This window comes from Megascapheus bottae, chromosome 29 (genome assembly GCF_031878675.1).
Source record: "Megascapheus bottae isolate mThoBot1 chromosome 29, mThoBot2.hap1, whole genome shotgun sequence".
NCBI classification, from domain to species: domain Eukaryota; kingdom Metazoa; phylum Chordata; class Mammalia; order Rodentia; family Geomyidae; genus Megascapheus; species Megascapheus bottae.
In genome coordinates, this window is record NC_143537.1 from 10968177 (window position 1) to 10973515 (window position 5339).

The window sequence follows — 5339 nt, forward strand, 5'->3', positions numbered from 1 at the left end:
AGTTGTCTTATCTGTGTGTATTTCTATGTAAGTACACAGAAGCATGAAACAAATTTGCCTCTTATAAGTCTAAAACTTAGAATATTCTCCCATTGTCACCTATAATACTTTAATTATAAACATGGAAGAAAATTCACAGTGTTTTCTTTGGTATATTCTTTTTTTTTTTTTTTTTTTTGGCCCCTTTCTCTTTCTGGCCCCGCTCTCATCGGCCCTGCTCGCTCCGGCCCGGCTAGGCCCTCTTTCTAGCTCCGGCCCCACTCGCTCCGGCCCGCTCACTCTGGCCCCGCTTGCTTCCGCCCGGCTCGCTCCAGCTTGCTCTTGGCCCCGCTCGCTCCGGCCCGGCCCTGCTCCTGGCTTGCTCTGGCCCCGCTCGCTCCGGCCCGGCCAGCCGTCGCTTGCTCCTGGCCCCGCTCGCTCCGGCCTCGCTGGCTCTGGCTCGGCTCGCTCCCGCACGCTCCGGTCCTGCTCGCTCTGGCCCCGCTCGCTCCGGCCCCGCTCGCTCCGGCCACCACTCGGTTGGGCTCTGTTCACTTCAGTTCAGCTCGCTTCTTTCGCTCTCTGTCGCCGTCACAGTCTTGTCTCTGCCACTTTTCCGGTTTGGTTGTGTCTCGTCTCTGCCACTTCCGGCTTGGTTGTGTATGTGGGATACCGAGGAATCGAACCCGGGTCTTTGTGCATGCTAGTCAAGCACTTTAACCGCTAGGCCAAACTCCCGGGCCCTCTTTGGTATATTCTTATATCTAGCACACATACATATTTCCTTGGCTGAGCAAAAACTGCAGTTCTTAAGTTATTATTCAATTTAATTTTCCATTAGGGTTCATATGATATATCTAAAGTTTCTTTGGCTTCACATACTGTAAAATACCAGCCATACATCTAATGTTGTGTTTTCATCTAGAACATTCTAAATCAATCGTTTGATAAGCTATTCCATATATTGTATTTGCCTAGTAATTTCTTTTTGGTGGCTTTTAACTCATGAATTTTCCTACTGTGAGTTTTGATTTCTCTATTCCTTGTATTTCCTCTCAAGTGTAAATTTGGTCTTGGCCTACTATACATTACAGTAGCCCTTAGCCCCAGTGATTGCTGAGCACTGGAAAGGAGATGAGTCTAATTTGAGATGTGCCATAAATGTAAAATACTCTACTTAGTATTTAAAAAGTAGAACTACATGCCGGTGATTCTTGCCTGTCATCCCAGCTGACCAAAAGACTGAGATCTGAGGATCAAGGCTCAAATCTCACCTATGCAGACCAGCTCAGGAGACTCTTCAAGTAAACAACACACACACACACACACAAAACCAGAAGTGGAGATGTGGCTGAAGTGGCAAAATACCAGCTTCTACTACCAGCACACACATAAAGAAACAAAATAGTTATGATGCCTGAACTCGGGACCTGGATGCTGTCTTGGAGCTCAAAGCTAGTTCTCTACTACTTTGAGAATATCTAAAGTAAATGTGTTGTATCTTAAAAATTATTTTACGGACAGGGAGTTTGGCCTAGTGGTAGAGGGCTTGCCTGCACAAGGACCTGGGTTCAATTCCTCGGTACCACATACATAGAAAAAAACTGGAAGTGGTGCTGAGGCTCAACTGGTAGAGTTCTAGCCTTGAGAAAGTCCAAGGACAGTGCTCAGGCCCTGAGCTCAAGCCCAGGACTGGCAAAAAAAATATTTTAGAATTAAGAGTATCTTTATTTTTAATTAAAACTGAGTTTTCACATCGTATAACTGTCATGTTCTACAGTCAAGTATTCAAGAAAAAAAACAATATGCAATCACTGGTACATAAATTTAAGAACATAATTTGAATTAACCTGAATATTTGTATGTCTTAGAAACATATCTGTGCATCAATATATATCAATAGAATATCAATTCTTTCAGTGTCCTTTATGTCTATATAGCTATGTCTTTGTATCTCCAAATTCATGTCAGTGGCCTGGAGTATCTCTATATTGTCATTGCCCTTGTATTATTCTGATCTAATTCCCACATATCAATGAGATTATGTGCCTTTTATTCCTTTTGTCTTGGCTTTTTTCACAGAACATAATTTGCTGTAGTTCCATCCACTTCCCAGTGAATGCCATTATTTTATGTTGTCTGGGGGCTATGTAGAATTTCATTGTATATATTTGCCACATTTTTTGTATCCATTCATCTGTGGTGGGGCATCTGGATAGTTTGGTTCACTTCTCTCTTCTTGGTTCAATTTGGGTAGCTTATATGTATTAAAAAAGATAACCTGCTGGGTGTGGTGGTTCACACCTGTAATTCTAGCTACTCAGGAGGCTGAGATCTGAGGGTCAAGGTTCAAAGCCAGGCTGGACACAAATGAACCTGAGACTCTTTATCTCCAATTAACCTCTAGAAAACTGGAAGGAGGGCTTGGCTCAAGGATAGGGTGGTAGCCTTGAACTGAAGAGCTCAGGGACAGCCCACAAGCTGGGTTCAAGCCCCATGACCCCCCCCACACACACAAAAAGTCATTCATTTCTACTAAATTTTCCTATTTCAGTAAATATAAACTCTGGAAATATTTATGTTTATTTGGATATTTTGTATTCTGGCTGTTCCCGTGGCTTCTCTATAATCTATGATTATTTCGATATCTTGTATTCTGGCTGTTCCCGTGGCTTCTCTAATCTTGTTTATCTCTCTTATTTATTTGGTTAGTCTTCCAAGGGATCTGTTAATTTTGTTATTTCTGTAAAAGAACAGCTTTTTGTTTCATTAATTTTATGGATAGTCTTCTTAATTTCAATCTCACTAATTTCTGGTTTTCTTTTTGTAATTTCTGTCCTAGTTGATTTACATTTAATTTTTCTTGTTCTTCTAAGTGGTTTAATTGCTTCTTTAGGTTATTTTCATGGATTTCTCTTGTCTTTTTATATGAACTCCTACAATGATAAATTTGCTCTTTGGTCTGTTTTTTCCTGTGTTCCAAGGGTTCCTTTGTGATGCATCTTCATTTCCATTGCATCATACGAACTTTCCAATTTCTCTAATTTGTTTTGTAACCCAGGTGTTATTTAGTTTCTTCCTATTCAGATTCTATGTGTTAGAGTGGTTTTTAGAGAGTACTATGTAATTCAGACCTGGTATCTCCTTGGGCTGCAGCTTCTCTGGCTCTGCAGTGTTAGAGAATCCCCAGAGCCCACTGCAAAGTCCAGGCCCACCAGTGCAGGCACTACGTTGCCCACCCCAGCACCAGCTCTGCTGTTCCCTCCACTGTGGTCCTTGGCAATCCGTCCCTCACTAGTATGGGACTCTTTGGGGCAACCAGTTTTGGGATATCACTTGGTGGCAGCAAGTCTAGCTTTTCATTTGGCATTTGCAAGCTGGCAGACCACTAATACTGGCTCATCACTGGTCCACACACACACGCGCACACACACATGCCAATCTTGACAGCCCCTCTCCTCCCAGCTGTTTCCTGCCATATGCTTAGGGACTTCCCAAACTCAAACTCTCTTCCCTCCAACTGCCCATGTCTTCTGAAAAGAGACCAGAGGGGCCTCAGCAACTGCTCCTTGCATAGCCGCCAGCAGAGCAGCATCCCAGGCTCCACCACACACCTCTGACTCACATACAAAAGAACCTGTGTTTCTTCAACACACAGAAAGCAGTCAGCAGACCTGGCACAGGGACATCTGCCAAGGACACCTCAGAAACTGCAGGGGCCTTGACATCAACACAGAGGCAGGGGCACACATCGCTGGCTGATGTTGAAGCATCTCCTCTTTTGGATACAGGCTTGCTTGCCATGGAACTGCAAAAGATAACTGGATGACAGTGCAAAAGGTCACAGAACACACTGGAAGGGCCAGACAGGCAATGGTGGTGGGCTCAAAACCTAACAACATCAGAGAAAGGGACAGCGTAGCTAAATCTGCTTGAACTGTTTGAAAATCCTTGCCAGTGCATCTTTCTTTTTACCAAGAAACAGAGGAAAACTTCTTCCTCTTAACTCTGATGGACTAGCTGATACCAGTCTAGACTTTCCATCATAACCATAAAAGTAGAAGTTATGGGGAAAATAAATATATGTCTGTAAATGTATATATAATACATACATGTCAGTGTATATATGTTTAGTTTACTGTATTCACATATACAATGTGAATATATGTATAATATGTAGTATATATGTATAATGTATAACATGCAATATGAATTTGTGTATGATTCTATAAACACACAGAGATGATTAATATGTGCTTTGTGGAAGTAATATAAGGAGAGAAAAAAAAGGAATACATGGTATTGGAAGGAATAATGACCAAAACCTTCCCAATTTTGATTTAAAACATGAACTCTTTTATCCAGGAATTTAGTAGCTCACCAAAATTCATGTAGGATAACGTCAGTGGTCCACACTAACACACATTCTGATTAAAGAACGAAAGACAGAACTGCCCAAACCACAGACACACAACCCATCACCAACAAGTGATCTTCAATGATATTATGACCAATTTCTCATTTGAAGGTAGAACAGCTATAATAGAGAGCAAGTGCAAGAAATTTAAAATGCTAAAAGAAAGGGACATATTTAAAAGATAACACTTCTGAAATTAAAAATGATTTCCTTCAAAAATGAGAGATGAACTCCATGTGAATGGCTCAGGCCTAAAATCCTAGCTTCTCAGGATGGTGAATTGTGAGGATTGTAATTCAAAGCCAGCCTAGCCCTGGTCCCCTCAGGAGCAAGTTGTAGGACATAGCATACAGTGCCATCAAGAATGGAAGCTACTGGCTAGTATCTTCATGGAAGCAATTCATAAAATGCAGGAGTTCTCTTCTCTGGAAGGCCAGATGACATTGACTCCAGTCTTAGTAGTTTCAGAAATGCAACTATGAAAATGACCATAACAACCTCCAGCCCATCTGGAGTCCTTAGCAACAGTTGTTGAAGGCCTAAGAGATAGAGTGTCAATAGTGCCAGGCTCTGATTGGTTCACTTTTTCTCTGATGTCACTGGTCCATTTATTCCATGATGTTACTAGGCCTGGCTGTGATTGGTCCGTTGTGAGAAGCCCCATAGGTTATATAAGAAGCCACTGTGCTCCGATCTTTGTCAGTTAACAGCGCTGGGAGCTCTTGTTGGTGACCCACTGGACTGACTAACTGAAAGATACTGACGATATTTTTTTGGTTGGGGGAAGTTGTTGGGAGTTTCGATATTTCTTTTTGTTGTTTGTTTTCGTTTCTGGGTTTCCTCCTATTTTATTTAGTGACTTTGTAGGTAGATTTGCTACTGGCCATTGTAGCTGAAGGATGCCAGAATATAAAGCATTCTCAATGATCTCCTCCTTGAAAGG